Below are 12,680 nucleotides of genomic sequence, written 5' to 3'. Positions count from 1 at the left end.
GAATCTTCGAACGGGAATTAGTCTCCGGCTGAAATGGCGAAGTCCCGTTCAAACGTGTGTTCGAATCTTCGAACGGGAATTAGTCTCCGGCTGCAATGGCGAAGTCCCGTTCAAACGTGTGTTCGAATCTTCGAACGGGAATTAGTCTCCGGCTGCAATGGCGAAGTCCCGTTCAAACGTGTGTTCGAATCTTCGAACGGGAATTAGTCTCCGGCTGCAATGGCGAAGTCCCGTTCAAACGTGTGTTTGAATCTTCGAACGGGAATTAGTCTCTGGCTGCAATGGCGAAGTCCCGTTCAAACGTGTGTTCGAATCTTCGAACGGGAATTATTCTCCGGCTGCAATGGCGAAGTCCGTTCAAACGTGTGTTCGAATCTTCGAACGGGAATTAGTCTCCGGCTGCAGTGGCGAAGTCCCGTTCAAACGTGTGTTCGAATCTTCGAACGGGAATTAGTCTCTAGCTGCAATGGCGAAGTCCCGTTCAAACGTGTGTTCGAATATTCGAACGGGAATTAGTCTCCGGCTGCAATGGTGAAGTCCCGTTCAAACGTGTGTTCGAATCTTCGAACGGGAATTAGTCTCCGGCTGCAGTGGCGAAGTCCCGTTCAAACGTGTGTTCGAATCTTCGAACGGGATTTAGTCTCCAGCTGCAATGGCGAAGTCCCGTTCAAACGTGTGTTCGAATCTTCGAACGGGAATTAGTCTCCAGCTGCAATGTCGAAGTCCCGTTCAAACGTGTGTTCGAATCTTCGAACGGGAATTAGTCTTCGGCTGCAATGGCGAAGTTCCGTTCAAACGTGTGTTCGAATCTTCGAACGGGAATTAGTCTCCGGCTGCAGTGGCGAAGTCCCGTTCAAACGTGTGTTCGAATCTTCGAACGGGAATTAGTCTCTAGCTGCAATGGCGAAGTCCCGTTCAAACGTGTGTTCGAATCTTCGAACGGGAATTAGTCTCCGGCTGCAATGGCGAAGTCCCGTTCAAACGTGTGTTCGAATCTTCGAACGGGAATTAGTCTCCGGCTGCAATGGCGAAGTCCTGTTCAAACGTGTGTTCGAATCTTCGAACGGGAATTAGTCTCCGGCTGCAATGGCGAAGTCTCCGGCTGCAATGCGAAGTCCCGTTCAAACGTGTGTTCGAATCTTCGAACGGGAATTAGTCTCCGGCTGAAATGGCGAAGTCCCGTTCAAACGTGTGTTCGAATCTTCGAACGGGAATTAGTCTCCGGCTGCAATGGCGAAGTCCCGTTCAAACGTGTGTTCGAATCTTCGAACGGGAATTAGTCTCCGGCTGCAATGGCGAAGTCCCGTTCAAACGTGTGTTCGAATCTTCGAACGGGAATTAGTCTCCGGCTGCAATGGCGAAGTCCCGTTCAAACGTGTGTTTGAATCTTCGAACGGGAATTAGTCTCTGGCTGCAATGGCGAAGTCCCGTTCAAACGTGTGTTCGAATCTTCGAACGGGAATTATTCTCCGGCTGCAATGGCGAAGTCCGTTCAAACGTGTGTTCGAATCTTCGAACGGGAATTAGTCTCCGGCTGCAGTGGCGAAGTCCCGTTCAAACGTGTGTTCGAATCTTCGAACGGGAATTAGTCTCTAGCTGCAATGGCGAAGTCCCGTTCAAACGTGTGTTCGAATATTCGAACGGGAATTAGTCTCCGGCTGCAATGGTGAAGTCCCGTTCAAACGTGTGTTCGAATCTTCGAACGGGAATTAGTCTCCGGCTGCAGTGGCGAAGTCCCGTTCAAACGTGTGTTCGAATCTTCGAACGGGATTTAGTCTCCAGCTGCAATGGCGAAGTCCCGTTCAAACGTGTGTTCGAATCTTCGAACGGGAATTAGTCTCCGGCTGCAATGGCGAAGTCCGTTCAAACGTGTGTTCGAATCTTCGAACGGGAATTAGTCTCCGGCTGCAATGGCGAAGTCCCGTTCAAACGTGTGTTCGAATCTTCGAACGGGAATTAGTCTCCGGCTGCAATGGCGAAGTCCTGTTCAAACGTGTGTTCGAATCTTCGAACGGGAATTAGTCTCCGGCTGCAATGGCGAAGTCTCCGGCTGCAATGCGAAGTCCCGTTCAAACGTGTGTTCGAATCTTCGAACGGGAATTAGTCTCCGGCTGAAATGGCGAAGTCCCGTTCAAACGTGTGTTCGAATCTTCGAACGGGAATTAGTCTCCGGCTGCAATGGCGAAGTCCCGTTCAAACGTGTGTTCGAATCTTCGAACGGGAATTAGTCTCCGGCTGCAATGGCGAAGTCCCGTTCAAACGTGTGTTCGAATCTTCGAACGGGAATTAGTCTCCGGCTGCAATGGCGAAGTCCCGTTCAAACGTGTGTTTGAATCTTCGAACGGGAATTAGTCTCTGGCTGCAATGGCGAAGTCCCGTTCAAACGTGTGTTCGAATCTTCGAACGGGAATTATTCTCCGGCTGCAATGGCGAAGTCCGTTCAAACGTGTGTTCGAATCTTCGAACGGGAATTAGTCTCCGGCTGCAATGGCGAAGTCCCGTTCAAACGTGTGTTCGAATCTTCGAACGGGAATTAGTCTCCGGCTGCAATGGCGAAGTCCCGTTCAAACGTGTGTTTGAATCTTCGAACGGGAATTAGTCTCTGGCTGCAATGGCGAAGTCCCGTTCAAACGTGTGTTCGAATCTTCGAACGGGAATTATTCTCCGGCTGCAATGGCGAAGTCCGTTCAAACGTGTGTTCGAATCTTCGAACGGGAATTAGTCTCCGGCTGCAGTGGCGAAGTCCCGTTCAAACGTGTGTTCGAATCTTCGAACGGGAATTAGTCTCTAGCTGCAATGGCGAAGTCCCGTTCAAACGTGTGTTCGAATATTCGAACGGGAATTAGTCTCCGGCTGCAATGGTGAAGTCCCGTTCAAACGTGTGTTCGAATCTTCGAACGGGAATTAGTCTCCGGCTGCAGTGGCGAAGTCCCGTTCAAACGTGTGTTCGAATCTTCGAACGGGATTTAGTCTCCAGCTGCAATGGCGAAGTCCCGTTCAAACGTGTGTTCGAATCTTCGAACGGGAATTAGTCTCCGGCTGCAATGGCGAAGTCCGTTCAAACGTGTGTTCGAATCTTCGAACGGGAATTAGTCTCCGGCTGCAATGGCGAAGTCCCGTTCAAACGTGTGTTCGAATCTTCGAACGGGAATTAGTCTCCGGCTGCAATGGCGAAGTCCTGTTCAAACGTGTGTTCGAATCTTCGAACGGGAATTAGTCTCCGGCTGCAATGGCGAAGTCTCCGGCTGCAATGCGAAGTCCCGTTCAAACGTGTGTTCGAATCTTCGAACGGGAATTAGTCTCCGGCTGAAATGGCGAAGTCCCGTTCAAACGTGTGTTCGAATCTTCGAACGGGAATTAGTCTCCGGCTGCAATGGCGAAGTCCCGTTCAAACGTGTGTTCGAATCTTCGAACGGGAATTAGTCTCCGGCTGCAATGGCGAAGTCCCGTTCAAACGTGTGTTCGAATCTTCGAACGGGAATTAGTCTCCGGCTGCAATGGCGAAGTCCCGTTCAAACGTGTGTTTGAATCTTCGAACGGGAATTAGTCTCTGGCTGCAATGGCGAAGTCCCGTTCAAACGTGTGTTCGAATCTTCGAACGGGAATTATTCTCCGGCTGCAATGGCGAAGTCCGTTCAAACGTGTGTTCGAATCTTCGAACGGGAATTAGTCTCCGGCTGCAGTGGCGAAGTCCCGTTCAAACGTGTGTTCGAATCTTCGAACGGGAATTAGTCTCTAGCTGCAATGGCGAAGTCCCGTTCAAACGTGTGTTCGAATATTCGAACGGGAATTAGTCTCCGGCTGCAATGGTGAAGTCCCGTTCAAACGTGTGTTCGAATCTTCGAACGGGAATTAGTCTCCGGCTGCAGTGGCGAAGTCCCGTTCAAACGTGTGTTCGAATCTTCGAACGGGATTTAGTCTCCAGCTGCAATGGCGAAGTCCCGTTCAAACGTGTGTTCGAATCTTCGAACGGGAATTAGTCTCCGGCTGCAATGGCGAAGTCCGTTCAAACGTGTGTTCGAATCTTCGAACGGGAATTAGTCTCCGGCTGCAATGGCGAAGTCCCGTTCAAACGTGTGTTCGAATCTTCGAACGGGAATTAGTCTCCGGCTGCAATGGCGAAGTCCTGTTCAAACGTGTGTTCGAATCTTCGAACGGGAATTAGTCTCCGGCTGCAATGGCGAAGTCTCCGGCTGCAATGCGAAGTCCCGTTCAAACGTGTGTTCGAATCTTCGAACGGGAATTAGTCTCCGGCTGAAATGGCGAAGTCCCGTTCAAACGTGTGTTCGAATCTTCGAACGGGAATTAGTCTCCGGCTGCAATGGCGAAGTCCCGTTCAAACGTGTGTTCGAATCTTCGAACGGGAATTAGTCTCCGGCTGCAATGGCGAAGTCCCGTTCAAACGTGTGTTCGAATCTTCGAACGGGAATTAGTCTCCGGCTGCAATGGCGAAGTCCCGTTCAAACGTGTGTTTGAATCTTCGAACGGGAATTAGTCTCTGGCTGCAATGGCGAAGTCCCGTTCAAACGTGTGTTCGAATCTTCGAACGGGAATTATTCTCCGGCTGCAATGGCGAAGTCCGTTCAAACGTGTGTTCGAATCTTCGAACGGGAATTAGTCTCCGGCTGCAGTGGCGAAGTCCCGTTCAAACGTGTGTTCGAATCTTCGAACGGGAATTAGTCTCTAGCTGCAATGGCGAAGTCCCGTTCAAACGTGTGTTCGAATATTCGAACGGGAATTAGTCTCCGGCTGCAATGGTGAAGTCCCGTTCAAACGTGTGTTCGAATCTTCGAACGGGAATTAGTCTCCGGCTGCAGTGGCGAAGTCCCGTTCAAACGTGTGTTCGAATCTTCGAACGGGATTTAGTCTCCAGCTGCAATGGCGAAGTCCCGTTCAAACGTGTGTTCGAATCTTCGAACGGGAATTAGTCTCCGGCTGCAATGGCGAAGTCCGTTCAAACGTGTGTTCGAATCTTCGAACGGGAATTAGTCTCCGGCTGCAGTGGCGAAGTCCCGTTCAAACGTGTGTTCGAATCTTCGAACGGGAATTAGTCTCTAGCTGCAATGGCGAAGTCCCGTTCAAACGTGTGTTCGAATCTTCGAACGGGAATTAGTCTCCGGCTGCAATGGCGAAGTCCCGTTCAAACGTGTGTTCGAATCTTCGAACGGGAATTAGTCTCCGGCTGCAATGGCGAAGTCCTGTTCAAACGTGTGTTCGAATCTTCGAACGGGAATTAGTCTCCGGCTGCAATGGCGAAGTCTCCGGCTGCAATGCGAAGTCCCGTTCAAACGTGTGTTCGAATCTTCGAACGGGAATTAGTCTCCGGCTGAAATGGCGAAGTCCCGTTCAAACGTGTGTTCGAATCTTCGAACGGGAATTAGTCTCCGGCTGCAATGGCGAAGTCCCGTTCAAACGTGTGTTCGAATCTTCGAACGGGAATTAGTCTCCGGCTGCAATGGCGAAGTCCCGTTCAAACGTGTGTTCGAATCTTCGAACGGGAATTAGTCTCCGGCTGCAATGGCGAAGTCCCGTTCAAACGTGTGTTTGAATCTTCGAACGGGAATTAGTCTCTGGCTGCAATGGCGAAGTCCCGTTCAAACGTGTGTTCGAATCTTCAAACGGGAATTATTCTCCGGCTGCAATGGCGAAGTCCGTTCAAACGTGTGTTCGAATCTTCGAACGGGAATTAGTCTCCGGCTGCAGTGGCGAAGTCCCGTTCAAACGTGTGTTCGAATCTTCGAACGGGAATTAGTCTCTAGCTGCAATGGCGAAGTCCCGTTCAAACGTGTGTTCGAATATTCGAACGGGAATTAGTCTCCGGCTGCAATGGTGAAGTCCCGTTCAAACGTGTGTTCGAATCTTCGAACGGGAATTAGTCTCCGGCTGCAGTGGCGAAGTCCCGTTCAAACGTGTGTTCGAATCTTCGAACGGGATTTAGTCTCCAGCTGCAATGGCGAAGTCCCGTTCAAACGTGTGTTCGAATCTTCGAACGGGAATTAGTCTCCAGCTGCAATGTCGAAGTCCCGTTCAAACGTGTGTTCGAATCTTCGAACGGGAATTAGTCTTCGGCTGCAATGGCGAAGTTCCGTTCAAACGTGTGTTCGAATCTTCGAACGGGAATTAGTCTCCGGCTGCAATGGCGAAGTCCGTTCAAACGTGTGTTCGAATCTTCGAACGGGAATTAGTCTCCGGCTGCAATGGCGAAGTCCCGTTCAAACGTGTGTTCGAATCTTCGAACGGGAATTAGTCTCCGGCTGCAATTGCGAACTCCCGTTTAAACGTGTGTTCGAATCTTCGAACGGGAATTAGTCTCCGGATGCAATGGCGAAGTCCCGTTCAAACGTGTGTTCGAATCTTCGAACGGGAATTAGTCTCCGGATGCAATGGCGTAGTCCCGTTCAAACGTGTGTTCAAACCTTCGAACGGGAATTAGTCTCCGGCTGCAATGGCGAAGTCCCGTTCAAACGTGTGTTCGAATCTTCGAACGGGAATTAGTCTCCGGCTGCAATGGCGAAGTCCCGTTCAAACGTGTGTTCGAATCTTCGAACGGGAATTAGTCTCCGGCTGCAGTGGCGAAGTCCCGTTCAAACGTGTGTTCGAATCTTCGAACGGGAATTAGTCTCCGGCTGCAGTGGCGAAGTCCCATTCAAACGTGTGTTCGAATCTTCGAACGGGAATTAGTCTCCGGCTGCAATGGCGAAGTCCCGTTCAAATGTGTGTTAGAATCTTCGAACGGGAATTAGTCTCCGGTTTCAGTGGCGAAGCCCCGTTCAAACGTGTGTTCGAATCTTCGAACGGGAATTAGTCTCCGTCTGCAATGGCGAAGTCCCGTTCAAACGTGTGTTCGAATCTTCGAACGGGAATTAGTCTCCGGCTGCAATGGCGAAGTCCCGTTCAAACGTGCGTTCGAATCTTCGAACGGGAATTAGTCTCCGGCTGCAATGGCGAAGTCCCGTTCAAACGTGTGTTCGAATATTCGAACGGGAATTAGTCTCCGGCTACAATGGCGAAGTCCCGTTCAAACGTGTGTTCGAATCTTCGAACGGGAATTAGTCTCCGGCTGCAATGGCGAAGTCCCGTTCAAACGTGTGTTCGAATATTCGAACGGGAATTAGTCTCCGGCTACAATGGCAAAGTCCCGTTCAAACGTGTGTTCGAATCTTCGAACGGGATTTAGTCTCCGGCTGCAGTGGCGAAGTCCCGTTCAAACGTGTGTTCGAATCTTCGAACGGGAATTAGTCTCAGGCTGCAATGGCGAAGTCCCGTTCAAACGTGTGTTCGAATCTTCGAACGGGAATTAGTCTCCGGCTGCAGTGGCGAAGTCCCGTTCAAACGTGTGTTCGAATCTTCGAACGGGAATTAGTCTCTAGCTGCAATGGCGAAGTCCCGTTCAAACGTGTGTTCGAATATTCGAACGGGAATTAGTCTCCGGCTGCAATGGTGAAGTCCCGTTCAAACGTGTGTTCGAATCTTCGAACGGGAATTAGTCTCCGGCTGCAGTGGCGAAGTCCCGTTCAAACGTGTGTTCGAATCTTCGAACGGGATTTAGTCTCCAGCTGCAATGGCGAAGTCCCGTTCAAACGTGTGTTCGAATCTTCGAACGGGAATTAGTCTCCAGCTGCAATGTCGAAGTCCCGTTCAAACGTGTGTTCGAATCTTCGAACGGGAATTAGTCTTCGGCTGCAATGGCGAAGTTCCGTTCAAACGTGTGTTCGAATCTTCGAACGGGAATTAGTCTCCGGCTGCAATGGCGAAGTCCGTTCAAACGTGTGTTCGAATCTTCGAACGGGAATTAGTCTCCGGCTGCAATGGCGAAGTCCCGTTCAAACGTGTGTTCGAATCTTCGAACGGGAATTAGTCTCCGGCTGCAATTGCGAACTCCCGTTTAAACGTGTGTTCGAATCTTCGAACGGGAATTAGTCTCCGGATGCAATGGCGAAGTCCCGTTAAAACGTGTGTTCGAATCTTCGAACGGGAATTAGTCTCCGGATGCAATGGCGTAGTCCCGTTCAAACGTGTGTTCAAACCTTCGAACGGGAATTAGTCTCCGGCTGCAATGGCGAAGTCCCGTTCAAACGTGTGTTCGAATCTTCGAACGGGAATTAGTCTCCGGCTGCAATGGCGAAGTCCCGTTCAAACGTGTGTTCGAATCTTCGAACGGGAATTAGTCTCCGGCTGCAGTGGCGAAGTCCCGTTCAAACGTGTGTTCGAATCTTCGAACGGGAATTAGTCTCCGGCTGCAGTGGCGAAGTCCCATTCAAACGTGTGTTCGAATCTTCGAACGGGAATTAGTCTCCGGCTGCAATGGCGAAGTCCCGTTCAAACGTGTGTTCGAATCTTCGAACGGGAATTAGTCTCCGGCTGCAATGGCGAAGTCCTGTTCAAACGTGTGTTCGAATCTTCGAACGGGAATTAGTCTCCGGCTGCAATGGCGAAGTCTCCGGCTGCAATGCGAAGTCCCGTTCAAACGTGTGTTCGAATATTCGAACGGGAATTAGTCTCCGGCTGAAATGGCGAAGTCCCGTTCAAACGTGTGTTCGAATCTTCGAACGGGAATTAGTCTCCGGCTGCAATGGCGAAGTCCCGTTCAAACGTGTGTTCGAATCTTCGAACGGGAATTAGTCTCCGGCTGCAATGGCGAAGTCCCGTTCAAACGTGTGTTCGAATCTTCGAACGGGAATTAGTCTCCGGCTGCAGTGGCGAAGTCCCGTTCAAACGTGTGTTCGAATCTTCGAACGGGAATTAGTCTCCGGCTGCAGTGGCGAAGTCCCATTCAAACGTGTGTTCGAATCTTCGAACGGGAATTAGTCTCCGGCTGCAATGGCGAAGTCCCGTTCAAACGTGTGTTCGAATCTTCGAACGGGAATTAGTCTCCGGCTGCAATGGCGAAGTCCTGTTCAAACGTGTGTTCGAATCTTCGAACGGGAATTAGTCTCCGGCTGCAATGGCGAAGTCTCCGGCTGCAATGCGAAGTCCCGTTCAAACGTGTGTTCGAATATTCGAACGGGAATTAGTCTCCGGCTACAATGGCGAAGTCCCGTTCAAACGTGTGTTCGAATCTTCGAACGGGAATTAGTCTCCGGCTGCAATGGCGAAGTCCCGTTCAAACGTGTGTTCGAATATTCGAACGGGAATTAGTCTCCGGCTACAATGGCAAAGTCCCGTTCAAACGTGTGTTCGAATCTTCGAACGGGATTTAGTCTCCGGCTGCAGTGGCGAAGTCCCGTTCAAACGTGTGTTCGAATCTTCGAACGGGAATTAGTCTCAGGCTGCAATGGCGAAGTCCCGTTCAAACGTGTGTTCGAATCTTCGAACGGGAATTAGTCTCCGGCTGCAGTGGCGAAGTCCCGTTCAAACGTGTGTTCGAATCTTCGAACGGGAATTAGTCTCTAGCTGCAATGGCGAAGTCCCGTTTAAACGTGTGTTCGAATATTCGAACGGGAATTAGTCTCCGGCTGCAATGGTGAAGTCCCGTTCAAACGTGTGTTCGAATCTTCGAACGGGAATTAGTCTCCGGCTGCAGTGGCGAAGTCCCGTTCAAACGTGTGTTCGAATCTTCGAACGGGATTTAGTCTCCAGCTGCAATGGCGAAGTTCCGTTCAAACGTGTGTTCGAATCTTCGAACGGGAATTAGTCTCCAGCTGCAATGTCGAAGTCCCGTTCAAACGTGTGTTCGAATCTTCGAACGGGAATTAGTCTTCGGCTGCAATGGCGAAGTTCCGTTCAAACGTGTGTTCGAATCTTCGAACGGGAATTAGTCTCCGGCTGCAATGGCGAAGTCCGTTCAAACGTGTGTTCGAATCTTCGAACGGGAATTAGTCTCCGGCTGCAATGGCGAAGTCCCGTTCAAACGTGTGTTCGAATCTTCGAACGGGAATTAGTCTCCGGATGCAATGGCGAAGTCCCGTTCAAACGTGTGTTCGAATCTTCGAACGGGAATTAGTCTCCGGATGCAATGGCGTAGTCCCGTTCAAACGTGTGTTCAAACCTTCGAACGGGAATTAGTCTCCGGCTGCAATGGCGAAGTCCCGTTCAAACGTGTGTTCGAATCTTCGAACGGGAATTAGTCTCCGGCTGCAATGGCGAAGTCCCGTTCAAACGTGTGTTCGAATCTTCGAACGGGAATTAGTCTCCGGCTGCAGTGGCGAAGTCCCGTTCAAACGTGTGTTCGAATCTTCGAACGGGAATTAGTCTCCGGCTGCAGTGGCGAAGTCCCATTCAAACGTGTGTTCGAATCTTCGAACGGGAATTAGTCTCCGGCTGCAATGGCGAAGTCCCGTTCAAACGTGTGTTCGAATCTTCGAACGGGAATTAGTCTCCGGCTGCAATGGCGAAGTCCTGTTCAAACGTGTGTTCGAATCTTCGAACGGGAATTAGTCTCCGGCTGCAATGGCGAAGTCTCCGGCTGCAATGCGAAGTCCCGTTCAAACGTGTGTTCGAATATTCGAACGGGAATTAGTCTCCGGCTGAAATGGCGAAGTCCCGTTCAAACGTGTGTTCGAATCTTCGAACGGGAATTAGTCTCCGGCTGCAATGGCGAAGTCCCGTTCAAACGTGTGTTCGAATCTTCGAACGGGAATTAGTCTCCGGCTGCAATGGCGAAGTCCTGTTCAAACGTGTGTTCGAATCTTCGAACGGGAATTAGTCTCCGGCTGCAGTGGCGAAGTCCCGTTCAAACGTGTGTTCGAATCTTCGAACGGGAATTAGTCTCCGGCTGCAGTGGCGAAGTCCCATTCAAACGTGTGTTCGAATCTTCGAACGGGAATTAGTCTCCGGCTGCAATGGCGAAGTCCCGTTCAAACGTGTGTTCGAATCTTCGAACGGGAATTAGTCTCCGGCTGCAATGGCGAAGTCCTGTTCAAACGTGTGTTCGAATCTTCGAACGGGAATTAGTCTCCGGCTGCAATGGCGAAGTCTCCGGCTGCAATGCGAAGTCCCGTTCAAACGTGTGTTCGAATATTCGAACGGGAATTAGTCTCCGGCTACAATGGCGAAGTCCCGTTCAAACGTGTGTTCGAATCTTCGAACGGGAATTAGTCTCCGGCTGCAATGGCGAAGTCCCGTTCAAACGTGTGTTCGAATATTCGAACGGGAATTAGTCTCCGGCTACAATGGCAAAGTCCCGTTCAAACGTGTGTTCGAATCTTCGAACGGGATTTAGTCTCCGGCTGCAGTGGCGAAGTCCCGTTCAAACGTGTGTTCGAATCTTCGAACGGGAATTAGTCTCAGGCTGCAATGGCGAAGTCCCGTTCAAACGTGTGTTCGAATCTTCGAACGGGAATTAGTCTCCGGCTGCAGTGGCGAAGTCCCGTTCAAACGTGTGTTCGAATCTTCGAACGGGAATTAGTCTCTAGCTGCAATGGCGAAGTCCCGTTTAAACGTGTGTTCGAATATTCGAACGGGAATTAGTCTCCGGCTGCAATGGTGAAGTCCCGTTCAAACGTGTGTTCGAATCTTCGAACGGGAATTAGTCTCCGGCTGCAGTGGCGAAGTCCCGTTCAAACGTGTGTTCGAATCTTCGAACGGGATTTAGTCTCCAGCTGCAATGGCGAAGTCCCGTTCAAACGTGTGTTCGAATCTTCGAACGGGAATTAGTCTCCAGCTGCAATGTCGAAGTCCCGTTCAAACGTGTGTTCGAATCTTCGAACGGGAATTAGTCTTCGGCTGCAATGGCGAAGTTCCGTTCAAACGTGTGTTCGAATCTTCGAACGGGAATTAGTCTCCGGCTGCAATGGCGAAGTCCGTTCAAACGTGTGTTCGAATCTTCGAACGGGAATTAGTCTCCGGCTGCAATGGCGAAGTCCCGTTCAAACGTGTGTTCGAATCTTCGAACGGGAATTAGTCTCCGGCTGCAATTGCGAACTCCCGTTTAAACGTGTGTTCGAATCTTCGAACGGGAATTAGTCTCCGGATGCAATGGCGAAGTCCCGTTCAAACGTGTGTTCGAATCTTCGAACGGGATTTAGTCTCCAGCTGCAATGGCGAAGTCCCGTTCAAACGTGTGTTCGAATCTTCGAACGGGAATTAGTCTCCAGCTGCAATGTCGAAGTCCCGTTCAAACGTGTGTTCGAATCTTCGAACGGGAATTAGTCTTCGGCTGCAATGGCGAAGTTCCGTTCAAACGTGTGTTCGAATCTTCGAACGGGAATTAGTCTCCGGCTGCAGTGGCGAAGTCCCGTTCAAACGTGTGTTCGAATCTTCGAACGGGAATTAGTCTCTAGCTGCAATGGCGAAGTCCCGTTCAAACGTGTGTTCGAATCTTCGAACGGGAATTAGTCTCCGGCTGCAATGGCGAAGTCCCGTTCAAACGTGTGTTCGAATCTTCGAACGGGAATTAGTCTCCGGCTGCAATGGCGAAGTCCTGTTCAAACGTGTGTTCGAATCTTCGAACGGGAATTAGTCTCCGGCTGCAATGGCGAAGTCTCCGGCTGCAATGCGAAGTCCCGTTCAAACGTGTGTTCGAATCTTCGAACGGGAATTAGTCTCCGGCTGAAATGGCGAAGTCCCGTTCAAACGTGTGTTCGAATCTTCGAACGGGAATTAGTCTCCGGCTGCAATGGCGAAGTCCCGTTCAAACGTGTGTTCGAATCTTCGAACGGGAATTAGTCTCCGGCTGCAATGGCGAAGTCCCGTTCAAACGTGTGTTCGAATCTTCGAACGGGAATTAGTCTCCGGCTGCA

This window comes from Pelobates fuscus, chromosome 6, assembly GCF_036172605.1.
Source record: "Pelobates fuscus isolate aPelFus1 chromosome 6, aPelFus1.pri, whole genome shotgun sequence".
Classification (NCBI taxonomy): domain Eukaryota; kingdom Metazoa; phylum Chordata; class Amphibia; order Anura; family Pelobatidae; genus Pelobates; species Pelobates fuscus.
This window is presented reverse-complemented; position numbering follows the sequence as displayed.